General features: G+C 50.8%; 1 protein-coding gene across 1 annotated transcript in view; it reads right to left on the bottom strand.

Annotated features, from left to right (window-relative positions):
* The window catches only part of NRDE2 (NRDE-2, necessary for RNA interference, domain containing), a 188796-nt gene that overhangs the window by 143773 nt on the left and 28752 nt on the right, over positions 1-16271 (bottom strand). The window lies entirely within an intron of this gene.

Raw genomic sequence — 16271 nt, 5'->3', positions numbered from 1 at the left:
CCTGTGCTCATTAGCACTCGCTCCCCATTCCCTCTTCCTCCCAGCCCCTGGCAACCACCAATTTGTGTTATGTCTCTATGGAATTACCTACTCTGAAAATTTCATATAAATGGAATCTTACCATATGTGGTTTTTGTCTGGCTTTTTCAACTTAGCATGGTGTTTTCAAGGGTTATCCACATTGTAGCAGGTATCAGTATTTTGTTCCTCTTTATGGCTGAATAATATTCCGTTGTGTGGACATACCACATTTTGTTTACCCATTCATCAGTTGATGGACATTTGGGTTGCTCCCGTCTTTTGGTCCCCCTTGTTTTGGTCAGTGATACATGTATCTTAGCAGGTTTTTGGTGACCTAACAAAATGCTGGAGGCCGGGCGCGGTGGCTCAAGCCTGTAATCCCAGCACTTTGGGAGGCCGAGACGGGCGGATCACGAGGTCAGGAGATCGAGACCATCCTGGCTAGCACGGTGAAACCCCGTCTCTACTAAAAAATACAAAAAACTAGCTGGGCGAGGTGGCGGGCACCTGTAGTCCCAGCTACTCGGGAGGCTGAGGCAGGAGAATGGCGTAAACCCGGGAGGCGGAGCTTGCAGTGAGCTGAGATCCGGCCACTGCACTCCAGCCTGGGCGACAGAGCCAGACTCCGTCTCAAAAAAAAAAAAAAAAAAAAAAAAAAAAAAGAAAATGCTGGCCCAGTGTGTGTGATGCTGCATATCACAAGTGAGAAGATAGCCTGTCCCCCACAGTCCCTGTGCCCATTTTGCTGCCTGTGGGGACAGTGCTAAGAACTCAGTCACTGAGTCACTGATACCTGGGTTTGAGTCCTGGCTCTGCCACTTAGGCTTGCGGGACCTCACCTACTGAATGAATGGGTTGGGAGGCTCCATAGATGTAAGAACCCTTTGCAAGCTGGGAAGCTGAGCTGAGGTGCTGCTGCTGCTATTCGTCCCCAGGCTGATTCAGAGCACAAAACCCCAGGCCTAGTGCAATCCAGGCTGTTTGGGTTCAAACCTCAGCTCCTCTTTTTACTGGCTGACTGATTTCGGCAGGTTGTCAACTTCTCTGAGCTACTTTCCCCACCTGGGCCCCTGAGCCCTGCTGGGCAGGGAACCCCTTTCTCCTGCCTGCAAACTTCAGACTCTTTCCTCTGAAATAATGGAAGGGGACACCTTTTATTAAACTGCCGTGAAAAGATGAGTAACAGGCTCTCTGGTGAAGCTGGCCTGTATGAGCTTGAAGATGCAAACCTGCACATGGACATACACACATGTACATACTCACAGGGCAATTGTCAAGACACGTAACAACAGGGAGGGTCCCCTGTTCTTTCCACCAACCAGAACACTCTCTTGCTTTTGCTGGTGCAGGGTTGAGAGTTAATCCTTCAATTGGAGGCTCATGGGGGAGGTCCCAGGGGTCCAGGGAGGGAGCTGCGGCAGCAGGGGGCACTCAGGGGGTGTTGAGGCTGGTGGCTTTTACCAGCAGGTAAGAAAGTTTTAGAATATTTTAAGGCTGTTATGGCCACAATGGTATGTATCGGACAAATGCCAGCATTGCACACCTGTGAACCCTTTCCCATGGATAGGCCCATACAAGGGCATGTGCCTTGCCACACACACACACACACACACACACATCCTGCTACATCAGACTTCCTGGCTTCCTGCAGTTAGTTTTCCTCGAATGAGCCAAAGCTGGGCTGACTCAGGTGGCAAACTGCCAGGATGCTGGTATTTCCCTCGGCTCTGGCCTGAGAAGCTTCAGGGAAAAACCCACTCACATCCTGAATCCTCACCTGCTCCAGGCGGGCCTGCAGGCCTCCAGGCCTGGGCGCCGGCGACAGGCAGCCTCAGTGACATCCTGGTCTCCCTGAATGCCAAGCATATTGGCAGGCAGACAACCCTGCTACACCCAGGGTTTCTCCAGAGTCCTCCCAAGGAAGAGGTAGAATGAGGCTGGTTTTCTTAATGTTTGGAGCTGGAAAGTTTAGCTGAGATAACTGGTCTAGGCTTCCACTTTTATATTTTTTTATTTTTTGGTAGAGACAGGATCCAGCTATGTTGCCAGGGCTGATCTTGAACTCCTGGCCTCAGGTGATCCTCCCACCTTGGCCTCTCGAAGTTCTGGGATGACAGGCATGAGCCACCACACCCAGCCCTAGGCTCCCATTAATAGGTGAAGAATTTGGTCCCAAACAGAGACAGAAAACCAAGCAGAGTCCCACATGCAGAGGGTGGTCAGCCCAGGGCTGAACCCCGGCCTCCCGATGCCCCAGCCAGCACCTTCCACCCAGCAAGCCACAAATGACTGGATTCCCCCATTTGGTGTTCTGATTGCCTCCTGGGCAGTCCCCCATGGACACAATGGCCTAATCGGCTAAGTTTTCTCTTCCAGTTCTGCTCCATGCTATTCTGGAGGCCTGTCTTTCTCAGCTCCCAACAGAACTTACCTCCCACGTGGTCCGGTGGCAGTGTCAAATAGGTCCACGTGCTTGGCCGGCAGATGAACATACTGATGCACTTTATTTTATTTTTCTGAGACAGTCTCGCTCTGTTACCCAGGCTGGGGTGCCTGGCACGATCTCAGCTCACTGCAGCCTCTACCTCCCAGTTCAAGTGATTCTCCTGCCTCAGCCTCTCGAGTAACTGGGATTACAGGTGCCTGCCACCACACCTGGCATATTTTTGTATTTTTAGTAGAGATGGGGTTTCACCATGTTGGCCAGACTGGTCTCAAACTCTTGACCTTAAGTGATCTGCCCACCTTGGTCTCCCAAAGTGCTGAGATTACAGGCATGAGCCACCACCCCCAGCCTGATGCATTTTAATTAATTTCCTCTCCTGGGTATTCGGGAGGCCTTCACCCAGTTAAAATCCATAGGCTCGGGATACTTCCCAAGAAGCGGTTCTGATAAGTAGGGGTCTTTGGGGTCTTCCATGCCCACACGGGCTGCAGCTGTGTGTGTGTGGGCATGCCACATTGTGCGTTAGTCCCTTCGTTCAGTTATTCGAACCCATGCACCCTCCTTCCCAGGGCCATTCCCTGTGGTTTTCTCCCTGTCCACTGCACAGCTTCATGCATTGTGCCCCAGACACACTCTGCGAGACCCCTGCTGGGCCTCTGCTCCGGATGCACCTTCGGCCTGGGGTGCCTCCCTTCAGAATCAGCCAAGTTGCTGTTACAGACACAGAGTAGCAGCCCCTGCCCCGGAGATTCCCACTTGGTAAGTCCAGGCTTCACGGACAACACTGGTCCTTCCAGGCCCAGGTTCACTGTCATGTCCTCCAAGGAGCCAGTCTCCCTCTTCAAACACTGCGACTGATGCACTCTCCCTGAAAAGGCATGGGTTACAGACGCTGTCTCCGTCGACTGTTGACAGCTGGGGAGGTGTGTGTCCCCTCCCCACCACGGCGGGGGACTGCGACCTACTGAGGGTTGACAAAGCCTCAGAGGTCATCCCATTTACTCAAGCGTCATTCAGCACCTGCTCTGGGGATTCAAGACATCAGTCACTTGTCTCCACGCTGCTGTGTCCTAGCATGGGGCCTGGCCTTGAGCAGACGAGGCCTGCATGAAACAGAGGGGCCTCCAGTCTGAACGCCTGAGAGCCCCTGACCCTAGGGTTGATGTATCCATGTGACAATCACTTTCATTTAGCAGAGTCCCTCCAGGAGCCTACAGCATGGAGGGGATATAGCTCAGTTGACAGTGATAATTTTCAAAGGTCAGTGTTGTCACAGTGGTGGGGACAAAACGCCTGGGAACAGAGGGGGGGAGTACACAGGTGGACAGATAGACCAAGCCTTTGTCCCTGGGCTGCCAGGAGGTGTGCTGAGGCCTGTGGCACTCAGCCCTGAGTCCTGGGCCAAGGTCAAGTATCCCAGGCCTCCCCCTGCCCCAGCCTTTCTCCCTCCCTGGGACTTGGCATTTATGTATGTATTTATTTAGACAGAGTCTTACTCTGTTACCCAGGCTGGCGCAATCTTGGCTCACTGCAACTTCCACCTCCCGGGTTCAAGTGATACTCAGCCTCCCAAGTAGCTAGAATTATAGACGCAGACTACCACGCCCGGCTAATTTTTTTTTTTTCAGTAGAGATGGGGTTTTACCATGTTGGCCAGGCTGATCTTGAACTCCTGACCTCAGATAATTCACCCACCTCAGCCTCCCAAAGTGCTGGGATTACAGTTGTGGGCCACCGCACCTGGCCACTGGGACTTGGCCTTTGAAAGCTTCCCCTTAAGCGAAGACAGAATATTCGTCCCCACCCTCTGCCCATCTTCTGGTGCAAACACAGTGTCTGAGTATGGAAACCATCTTCTCTCTACTCAGCGTCCTCCAGTGGCTCCCCTTTTCATTCCTTCCTTTGAGAACCCATGTGTCTTGGCCCCCGGCCTCCTGTGTGGCATCTCCTACCCACCCACCTGTCATACACTCTGCCTTGGTGCTTCTTGTGCTCATCAAATGTGCTCTTGCCTCAGGGCCTTGGCCCTTGTTGTTCCTAAGGTCTAGAATATTGTTCCTTCCCAACGGCCAGATGGTTCCTTCTCCCCACCCTGTGGTCTCTGCTCATGCCCAGAAAGCAGCCACATTGTCTCGCCCGGACCCTGTCCCCCGTGCTTCTGAGAGTCGGGGTGTGTGTGTCTTTTTCAATGATGGCTGCTTAGACCTTCTTTTTATTTCATTTTTAAATATTTATTTATTTATCTATTCTTTGAGACAGAGTCTAACTCTGTCACCCAGGCTGTAGTGCAGTGGCACGGTCTCGGCTCACTGAACCCTCCACCTCCCGGGTTCAAGAGATTCTCCTGCCTCAGCCTCCTGAGTAGCTGGGATTATAGGCCTGTGCCACCATACCTGGCTTATTTTTGCATTTTTAGTGGAGACAGAGTTTCACTATGTTGGCCAGGCTGGTCTTGAATTCTTGACCTCAAGTGATCCACCCGCCTTGGCCTCCCAAAGTGCTAGGATTACAGGCGTGAACCACCCCCTCTGGCCTGCTTAGACCTTTTAAAAACTCTTGGCATTTAACCCACATTTACTCCCGGGCACATCACCCATCAGTTCCCCCTGGATTCTCTGGCTTGCTTCTAGATGCTAGGTCCGAACGACGCCTGCCACCCTAGTCCACGAGCATCGGCCCCAGGTGTGTGTGGTGCTGGGTGGGCATGGGCGCCTGAAGCCAGGCATCTTCCAGGCCCAGGCCTCTTGTGCCCAGTCCTCTCCCACCCAGTGCACTAGGCTGAGGGCGTCTCAGAGGCCAGGGCTGGTCCCATCGACCCATCCTCACAGAGCCTGGCACAGGCCCCGTCAGGCAAGTCGGATGCAGCAAGGCCCCAGTGCCCGCCCCCCCCCCCCCCCCCCGCAGGAGTATCCTGATTGTGAATAGGAGGGCTGGGGAGAGGTCCGGGACTCGCCAGGAGCGCAGGTTGTGGGACACCTCGGCTCCTCCCATGGGCAGTGGGGAGCTGCTGGGTCCTGTGGAGCTGGTTCTGCTCTGCCACCCAGTCTCACTTCCAGCCCTTTCCTGCCCTGGCTCCACGGCATCCATGGGCGCCCCTGCCTCTGGCTTCCAGGCGGGGCTGGTCAAAGGGAGGCACCATGGGTGACTGAGGAGGGAGAGAGTGAGGCCAGGCGTTGATTGCCAAGTGGCAGCTGGGCTGTGCATTAGCAATGGCTGTGTCCTTCAGTGAGGGTCCCAGCCTCTGTGGACAGCCCTTTCCTGCTGCTCCGGCTCAGGCCCACCCTTTGTTCCCTTAAGGCCAGGGGCTGGTGCCTGTCTAGACCTGGGGTGCTTCGACATCCTGTGTTGGTAGCCTAACCCTGCCCATCCCCTGTCTGAGGTACCCTGACAGCCCCAGTTCCCCTGTCTGAGTGTGGCCCCTATCACCTGCCTGCCAGGACACTGGCAGAGTGTCCTGCCAATTTAATGGCACACCCACTAAATTGTATTTACCACATGGTGCATCAGGACATAAGCTGACAAACCCATTTTAGAGGATGAGGGGAAGGGGCCAAAAGCAGAAAGCATTGTAAGTCGGACTCTGGGGACTCCAGCTGGCAAAACGGAGGCTCAACACCAGAACAGGCCCCTTTGGGAAGCGAGACCTCTGAGCATAGCAGTTTCCCAGGTTCAGCTGGGGCCCTGGGGCTGAGGCTGCACAACCAGCTGAGCCCAGAGAACAGCCAAGGGGACCCAGCCTGGCTCCCAGGAGGAAGAGCGCAAGGTTGCCCTCCACAGGCCCAGGCATTAGGGTGTCCGGGTGTGCAGAAAGGCATCTCAGGAAGGCTGGGGTAGGGTGCCCACTCCCACCCTGCCCCCGAACCCTGCAGCCTGAGACCTGGGCTTCTAGCATGCACATGTATTACTGGAAAGGGGTCCCGATTGAAGAGGGTTCTTGGATCTCATGCAAGAAAGAATTCAGGGTGAGTCCACTGTGCAAAGTGAAAGCAAGTTTATGAGGAAAGTAAAGGAATAAAAGAATGGCTACTCATAGACAGAGCAGCCCCCAGGGCTTCTGGTTATCCATTTTTATGGTAATTTTTTTATTATATGCTAAACAAGGGGTGGATTATTCATGCCTCCTCATTTTAGATCGCATAGGGCAACTTCCTGACGTTGCCATGGCATTTGTAAACTCTCAAGGCGCTGGTGGGAGTGTAACAGTGAGGAGGACCAGAGGCTCCTCTCACGATCGCCATTTTGGTTTTGGTGGGTTTTGGCCGGCTTCTTTACCACAATCTGTTTTATCAGCAAGGTCTTTGTGACCTGCATCTTGTGCCGACCTCCTGTCTCATCCTGTGACTGAGAATGCCTTAGCCTCCTGGGAATGCGGCCCAGTAGGTCTCAGCTTCATTTTACCCCACCCCTATTCAGGATGGAGTTGCTCTGGCTCAAACACCTCTAACACATGGACTCTTCGGAGCTCGATGGAATTGTCCTGAGCCTCAGGGGGACATGGGAAGGGGAGTAAGGTCTACATGAGGCCTGTTCAGACTCTAGCTTCACCCAGTTGGTGGTGAATCCTGGGGGGCAGCTCGTTGCACTGGGGCTGTGGCTTGCCCCCTTCCCATGCCTGCACTTGGATCCAAGCCTACTTGAGAAGCTGTGGAGAGCTGCCTTGGCCTCTCCGGAAAACTGGAGAAAACAAAGAAGCAAAGTTACCAGTTACCATGGAAACCATCCAAAATTTAAAAGACTGAAACAATAGTTTAACATTTCCAAAACCCTCCTGATTTTTGTTTTTCTCTATTAATAACACACACACATACAAACCCCACTGTATTACATTAGTCTGATGAGACACTGGCCTGGAATGAGAACAGGGTTCAGGATCTTAGGGGGCCATGTGGCTCATGGAATGCCCAGAATTAGTTTTAGGGATTTAAATCAAAACATGAATAAATATTTAAAATGCAAAATCTAAATCCTGGGGCTCCTCTGCAGCTGAAACAAGGTAAAAGCTTTTTGCTGGATTAAAGAGAGCGATCATATGAGGGTGGGGAGAAGCTGGTGAAGCCAACTGGGCACTGGTGGAGGGAAGGCTGGGAGCCGAGGCCCTGCCCAAACCCCAGCTCTCAGCTCAGCCATCACTCCAGCTCCAGCTGGCCTGTTGCACTCTCTGTCTGCAGGGCCTGAGAGGTGAGGCGATGTCCTCAGTGTTGCACGGGGCTGCTGTGGGTGAGTAGGGACTGAGCTCACTCACTCTTTGTGGAGGCCGTTGGGTCACCATCTAAATGCTGGGTCTGTACCAGGTACAGTGACTCATGCCTATAATCTCAGCACTTTGGGAGGCCAAGATTGGCAGATTGCTTGAGCCCAGGAGCTCGAGACCAGCCTGGGCAACATGGCAAACCCCACTGCTACAAAAAGTACAAAAATTAGCTGGGCGTGGTGGTGTATGCCTGTAGTCCCAGCTACTCAGGAGGGTGAGGTGTGAGGATTGCTTGAGCCTGGGAGGTAGAGGTTGCAGTGAACCAAGAGATAGAAGTTTCAGCGAGTCAAGATAGTGCCACTGCACTCTAGCCTGAGTGACAGAGTGAAACCCTGTCTCTAAAGTAAAAGAAAATGAAATGAGATGAAATAAAGTAAAATAAAATAAACGCAGGGTCTGGCTGGGTGTGGTGGCTCAGGCCTATAATCCCAGCTCTTTGGGAGGCTGAGGCAGGAGGATAGGGATGCCCTGGTGGGCGCCTTGCGGCTGTTCCACACTGCTGGCGGGCAGAGCCCCAGGGCTTGCCTGCTGCCCTCTTCTTCTGGGAATGGTTTCCTTCACGTTCACAGGAAACCAGCATCCTCTGGACTCAACCACGTGTTTGCATAGTACTTAATCCCTTCCCCAGTTCCAGGAGAGAGGCCTGATTTGCCACAGGGATTGGTTAAAGGATAGGTAAGGATCCCAGTTGGAGCAAGTGACCTGTGATTAGATGCTGGCCTGGAGTTCTGTGAGAGAGACGCCCGTCTTCCTCTGGCCTGGAACCCGGAAGCATGATTTTGAAGGCAGTCCTCCTGAGCCTGTGAACGGGGAAGCCTCTCTGGAGAAAGCAGCCTGTACCACCCAGCTCCACGCCCAAACTCTTCAGTTATATGAGCCAATTCATTCTTTTTTGTGCTGAAGCCAGTTTGAGTTGGTTTTATGATCATCCCCCCGTGAAAAAGTTCTAGTTGGGACAAACACTCAACCCTGGGCCTGAGATTCAAGGGTCTTGTCATCTCTCCCCTTCACTTTCTTTCCCTTCTTCACACACCCTCACCGCTGCTCGGTGCTATTCCTTCACTCAGCACACGGATCCAGTCGGCCTCTTCCAAGCACCTGGCAGGAGTCCATCCACCAGACGGCTGCTCTCAGCACTCTCCCTGCTTGGCGTGTCTGGCTTCCTTAGCACTAAGCGCTACTCCTCTAAGTAGCTACTTACCTTCCAAGGCCTTCCTCCCTCGTCCAGTGAGACTTCCTTGCAAATCTCCCATGCATTGCCCTGGCTGCCCAAGTTTCTCATCTGGCCTGGACAAAATACGCCAGGTGGTACCAGAACCCTGATTATCATACCTGGTGTAGTTTAGCAGCTTCCTAGAACTTTTTTTGTGTGAGACAGAGTCTCGCTGTGTTGCTCAGGCTGAAGTGCAGTGGCACAATCTCGGCTCACTGCAACCTCTGCCTCCTGTGTTCAAGTGATTCTCCTGCCTCAGCCTCCCAAGTAGCTGAGACCATAGGCACCCGCCACCATGCCCGGCTAATTTTTTGCATTTTTAGTAGAGATAGGGTCTCAGCATGTTGGCTAGGCTGGTCTGAAACTCCTGACCTCAAGTGATCCACCCACTTCAGCCTCCCAAAGTGATGGGATTACAGGCATGAAATAGCTTCCTAGAACTTATTCCACAGAACCATTCCAGCATGGGAGCTGTGCCTGAGGAGAGCTATCCCCAGGCCCTGGCCTTGAAAAAACTCTAGTTGGGACAAACACTCAACCCTCGGCCTGAGATTCAAGGGTCTTGTCGTCTCTCCCCTTCATTTTCTTTCCCTTCTTCTCACACCCCCACCGCTACTCGGTGCTATTCCTTCACTCAGCACACGGATCCAGTCGGCCTCTTCCAAGCACTTGGCAGGAGTCCATCCACCAGACATCCATCAGAAAGGAGATGCAACGATCATTTCATACTCATTTCCTCCTTTGGTCCTCACAATGACCCTGAGAGGTACAAGATTTCAATCTCACTTTAAGAAAAGGACCTTGAGGCCCAGAGCAGCCTAGTGACTTGTCCAGAGTCACACTTCCCTGTCCTGGTGAAAACAACGACCAGACCTGTGGCCTCAAACCCAGGCGTTCTGATTCTACCCCACTGGGTTCCCTTGCTCTTTCGGCTGATGAGAGACAGATCTGAACACGAGTGAGAGGCCCCGGGGGATGTGTATGCATCTCTCCTTGGCCCTGCTGAGTCAAGGTGGCACCTGTCACCTCCTGGCCTGGCTGGTGTTCTTCCAGCCTGGATCCAGCAGGCCAGCCCCATCCTGACCATGTCGAATCCCAGAGGCCTTACCGGGGGGCCGTGCCTCTCCAGATGAACAACATAAATTCATGGAAATGTTTTCACAAGGGCGTTTTTCCTCTGCTGGCCTCCATTTCCTTGAAAAACACAGACTTGGAGGTAAACAGTCTTTGCTGTTGCAAGGGAGCAAATATAGACTTCCTTCCACATCCCCCGCCTGGCAGCTCTGCTTCCTCGACCTTCCTTCCAGCCCCCTCCAATGTCCCCAGGGAGGACGGAGAGGGCCAGGCTCCAAGGATGGAGGGTGCCCCACAGTGGGGGGTGGCACCTGGAACCCCAGATGCTTCTGTCTCACCAGAAGTTAGGGTCCCCAAGTACCTCCTGCCCTCTGACTCCCCCCACTCCCATCAGACTTGGTCTGATGCCCTGGAGAAGCAAAAGAGGGGGGCATTGCTGAAAGGAGGGGATGTTGTCAGGTGAAAGTGGAGGCTCCATCCTAACGGGGGAAGATAATCTGTAGGCTTGAACTATACTTTCTTCTTAATTCCAGACCCTGGAGTTTGCTCATAAACAACACATCGTCAGCTCAATGCTTCAGCTTCTTGAAATTAAACACCCTGTTACGAAGGATTTGAACAAACACCCCTAACAGCAGAGTGCAAAATGAGAGGAATTACTTTGTCTGTTTATTTACGCTGTACACTTTACGCTTGCAAAATGCTCCGAAATGCATTTGATTTTGTGTCTGAGTTTCCACCCCCGCCGACAAGATCCCTGTGGGGATGCATCCTTCTGGTAATTCTCGGATACAGTGTGGAGGAAAACAGTGGTGGAGTGACCAATCCTCAGCCACTTGCAAAATAGAGATCAACTTGATGGGTTTGCCTGGGCATATGGGATTATTGGTTGCAATTCTTTACTCCCTTGTGCTTGTATTATACACCCACATGCTTGCCACAGCCTCGTGGTAGATTTCCCTGCCCCACTGACATTGAGGTTGAGCATGTGACTTGCTTTGACCAATTGCAAGGAGACAGAAGGAACTGTGTACCAGTTCTCAGCCTGGGCCTTAAGAGACTGTGTGTTTCCACTTGTTCTTTGTTTGCTTTTTTTTTTTTTTTTTTTTTTGAGATGGAGTCTCACTCTATTGCCGAGTCTGGAGTGCAGTGGTGCAATCTTGGCTCACTGCAACCTCTGCCTCCAGGGTTCAAGCAATTCCCCTGCCTCAGCCTCCTGAGTAGCTGGGATTACAGGCATGTGCCACTACATCTGGCTAATTTTTGTATTTTTAGTAGAGACAGGGTTTCACCATGTTGGGGAGGCTGGTCTCAAACTCCTGACCTCAGGTGATCCATCCGTCTCAGTCTCCCAAAGTGCTGGGATTACAGGTGAGGCTGTACCCAGCCCCTACTTGTTCTTTGCGCTTCTGCCATCTCTGTAGCAACCATTTCCCCTGTAACCCCTTTAGCCTGGGACCCAGAGTGAATACATAGCAGGCAGAGTCTTGCCCCTGTTGACCTGTAGACCCTCAAGTGAGGGTAAATGGTGGCTGTTTAATTCTCTGAGTTTTGGGGTGGTTTGTTACACAGTATATCATGACAGTAGCTGACTGATACAAGTACGCAGTAGAAGTTCTGTAGATAGTAGGTGATTGATAAATGGCACCATTCCTGGCACATGTATTACATCCAGATTTACAGAGCATCTGTTTGTTTTGTTTTGTTTGGCACTATGATATCTTAGGTGCTTGGGATACAAGTAATAGAAATCAATAAAATAATAATAATAACCAACCTTATTAAGCACTTACTGGATTCCAGGAATTGTGTTGATCTCATTTCATTTCCCCAATATTCCTATGAAGAAACTGAGGAAACTGGGGCTTTGAGAGTGTAAACGACCTGTTCCAGATCATTTGGCTGGAAAGACCCAGTCCCTGCCCTCAGGAAACTCACAGTCTGGCAGAGAGGGACAAGTTAGTTGCAAACACCTGTGCATGCCTGTCTGTGCGACTGGACTGATGATGCTTATTGTCCAAGTATGGATTCTGTAGCAAGGCAGCAAACAGCAGACTGGCTTCAGGCACAGCCCTTGGAGCTGAGGGCTGTTAGGAAGTCAGGGGACAGTGAGGTTACCATCTGGCACCAAACTGCATGAAGGCTAACATACCAGGAAACTCATGGAGGCTGAGGAAATTCCTGCCTTCCGAGTTGTAAAAACTTAAAACTGGGTTTCTGCAGTTCTGGGCCACCTTTCCCACAGGCATGTTGTGTGACCTTGGGTCCATCCCTTGCCTTCTTTTGACCCTAATCTCCTCACCTGGAAAATGAGCTAGGGGATGCAATTGGGTGAGCTCTACGGCAACTTCTATTTCAGAGATGCTAGAGCCCTGGATCCCTGCTTTGGAAGGAAAATTCCTCCATTTCTCTTTCCCCTTGTTATCTGCAAGAGGGGAGAAGTGTGGAGTGAACATATCCTTTTAGTACTTTTTTTTTGAGACAGAGTTTTGCTCTGTTGCCTCAGCCTCCTGAGTAGCTGGGATTACACCACGCCTGGCTAATTTTGGTATTTTTATTAGAGATGGGGTTTCTCCATGTTGGTCAGGCTGGTCTCAAACTCCCCACCTCAGGTGATCCACCCACCATGGCCTCCCAAAGTGCTGGGATTACAGGTGTGAGCCACTGTGTCTGGCTGTCATTTTAGCACTTGTGTTCAAGGCAATATGAGCAGTGTGTCTCCATGTGCCTTCCTCGTAATGTGATGTTTGTTTTGTTTGATTAGAGACCATATTTACTGTGGTCCTTTCTCCTGAAAACTGAACTGGCAATAAACGCTATGGAGCAGGATTTTAGCACCAGCATATGGGTGTGTGTGTGTGGGTGTGTGTGTGTGTGTGTGTGTGTGTGTGTGTGTGTGTGTTGTCGGGGTGGTGGCGGTGTTCTGTGGGTTAAATTTAGCTTTCCAAAAGACCAGAACAATAGCTACTGTTTATTGAGCAACTGTTATGAGCCATGCACTTGCATTGTCTCAATCAATCCTCACAATAGCCTTGAGAGGTGCCTGGTAGGGTTTCTCCATTTTACATTAGGGGCCTGCCATGCTACTTTCTCTTGCTCAAGATTTTCTCCCCTTAGCTTCTCTTGGGAGAGCAAGATGTTCCTCATAGCTATGTGATTGTGGACAAGTTCTGAACTTCTCTGAGCCTCAGTTTATTTATCTATGCAATGGGCATCTGAAGTCCTTCCTTACACTGTTTTACATTAAGTAATATAAAAGATCTGGGACATAGAAGACAATCAATAAAGGTAATCATTTTCTCTAATGCATGATAATTATGTACTTACTTGAAATAAATTAGTAAGTCATCTTCAGGTGAAATACTTCCAACTCCATCTTTTCCTAGAAATTTCTGTTCTGTTTTTACAATTATTTTGCTCAATTCAATTTAAACCACAGAACCCCAGTACGCCAGAGCTCATAATTACCCAGGGTCTCCCAGTCCAATTGGCTTTCATATTTTTTTGTGTTTTTTTGGGGTGGTGGGGTGGGGTCCTAACTAGAGAACACCTTTTTCTAACTGAACCTTATGGGGAAGCCCAATGAATAAAGCATAGAGCAGGCCGGGCGCAGTGGCTCATACCTGTAATCCCAGCACTGTGGGAGGCTGAGGCTGGTGGATCACCTGAGGTCGGGAGTTCAAGACCAGCCTGACCAACATGGAGAAGCTCTGTCTCTATTAAAAATACAAAAATTAGCCAGGTGTGGTGGCACATGCCTGTCATCCCAGCTACTTGGGAGGCTGAGGCAGGAGAATAGCTTGAACCTGGGAGGCAGAGGTTGTGGTGAGCCGAGATCGCACCACTGCACGCCAGCCTGGGCAACAAGAACAAAACTCCACCTCAAAAACAAAACAAAACGAAACAAAAACAAAAACAAACAAACAGAAAGCATAGAGCAGCAGGACTGTTCTGGTTGAGACAGGAAGTGTGGCTGGTGCACGGCTGGAGTCCTGACCAATGGGGGTCTCTCCCCTCCAGAGTAGGAACTCCTCAGTGCCCCCGAGGAGACTTGCCCCACTCTCCTCACACTGCAGTTGTGACCCACTAGGTTAGTCATCATGAAATCAATTCAGAGGTCACCACCTAAACAGAATAAAATGAAAAATGCCAGCATGCATTGCACATGGTAGGGGTGAGTGTTGGTATGTGTCAGTTCTGTTTCGGTTCCATGGTACCCATGTGTTCACCTGACAGGGAAGTAAACAGCTATTTCTCATTGTGACTTCCATCAGAAAGTTGGAAAATCACTGCCGTTCACTCTAATCCCTCATTTCATGTTTGGGAAACAGAGCCCAGAGGAGGGAAGTGAGGGAACGGACCTGCCTGAGTTAGAGCTGCAGCCAAGATAAGAATAGACGTCTCTGGCCTCCTTGCTCCATGTCTTCTTTTTGAGACGGAGTCTCGCTCTGTCACTCAGGCTGGAGTGCAGTGATGCGATCTTGGCTCACTGCAACCTCTGCCTCCCGGGTTCAAGCGATTATCCTGCCTCAGCCTCCTGAGTTGCTGGGACTACAGGTAACTGCCACCAAGCCCGGCTAATTTTTTCTTTTTTTGTATTTTTAGTAGAAACGGGGTTTGACCATATTGGCCAGGCTGGTCTCAGACTACTGACTTCAGGTGATCCTCCTGCCTTGGCCTCCCAAAGTGCTGGGATTACAGGCATGAGCCACCGCACCTGGTCCTTTTCTTTTTTTTTTTTTTCCCTTTGAGACAGTCTCATTTTGTCACCCAGGCTATAGTAGTGCAGTGATATGATCACAGCTCACTGCAGCCTTCACCTTCTGGGTTCAAGTGATCCTTTCACCTCAGCATCCCAAGTAGCTGGGACCACAGGCACACGCCACCATGCCCAGCTAATTTTTAAAAAAAATTTTGCAGACAAGACTTTGTTCAAAGATAAGCCTTTGTCTTGAACTTCTGGGCTCAAGCGATCCTCCTGCCTCAGCCTCTCGAAGTGCTGAGATAACAGGTGTGAGCCACTGTGCCCAGTGCTCCATACCTGCTTGAAGCAGCACACAATGGAAGGGTTAACACTCACTGAGCCTCAGGATGTGCCAGGCACTGCACTCAGTGCTTCAGATTGAGGCCACCTTTGCAGAATTATGACTGAGACGGTGAAAGAGATCTGACTTAACTGACTCCATCTTGCTTCTAACCTCCAAACTGCCCTTGTTTATTCCTGGGCGTAGGTTGAACTAACTTTGGGAGAAACTTAGTTTATAGTTTATAGTTTAAACAAAGACAGTAATAGCCCTTTCTCAAAGCAGACTTCCTTCTTGCCTGGGGACTAGATTGCCTTTGTAGGACTAACGTTAGCCACAAGATTAGAAATTATGGTTGAGGAGTCATGCAGCTGGAGGTTACAAGATGCCGGCCCTCCGTAAACTGCTCCTAAGATCCGTGCTTGAGAGATTTTGCAGACCTTGCATTTGATGGATCAGCTGGCACCACTCAAATCAATAAACTGGCTCATCTGATCTTGTGCCCTCCCCCCTCGTAACTGACTCAGCAAGAGAGCACAGCTCTGATTCCTGTGATTTCATCCTTCACCAATCAGCACCCCTGGCTCACTGGCTTCCCCCCGCCCCAACCAAGTTATTCTTACAAACTCTGCCCCCCGAAGGCTCAGGGAGACTGATTTGAGTAATAAAAAACTCCGGTCTCCCGCGCAGCTGGCTCTGCATTAATTACTCTTTCTCTATTGGAATTCCCCTGTCTTGATATATCAGCTCTGTCTGGGCAGCGGTCAAAGTGAACCCTTGGGTGGGTACAAGATAGGAAGTCATTTCAGCCCCACCGTGACTGTATCAGCCGCCTAGGGCTGCATAGCAAATGCCACAGACTGGTGGCTTAAAGACAGAAAGTTAAAATTTTCTCATAGTTCTGGATGCTGGACGTTTAAGATCAAGGTGTCAGTAGAGTTAGTATCTCCTGAGGCCTCTCTCCTTGGCTTGCAGAATGGTCTTCTTCTCCCGTGTCTTCACAAGGCCTTATCTTTGTGTCTGTGTTCTAATCTCATCTTCTATTTTTTTTTTTTTTTTTTTTTTTTTTGAGACAGAGTCTCGCTCTGTCCCTGAGGCTGGAGTGCAGTGGTGCAATCTTGGCTCACTGCAACCTCTGCCTCCTGGGTTCAAGTGATTCTTCTGCCTCAGCCTTCCAAATAGCTGGGACTACAAGCGCGCACCACCACGCCTGGCTAATTTTTGTATTTTTAGTACAGATGG

This window comes from Macaca thibetana, chromosome 7 (assembly GCF_024542745.1).
Source record: "Macaca thibetana thibetana isolate TM-01 chromosome 7, ASM2454274v1, whole genome shotgun sequence".
NCBI classification, from domain to species: Eukaryota; Metazoa; Chordata; class Mammalia; order Primates; family Cercopithecidae; genus Macaca; species Macaca thibetana.
Note: the sequence above shows the minus strand (reverse complement) of the source record. Positions and strands in the feature narration are given on the sequence as shown.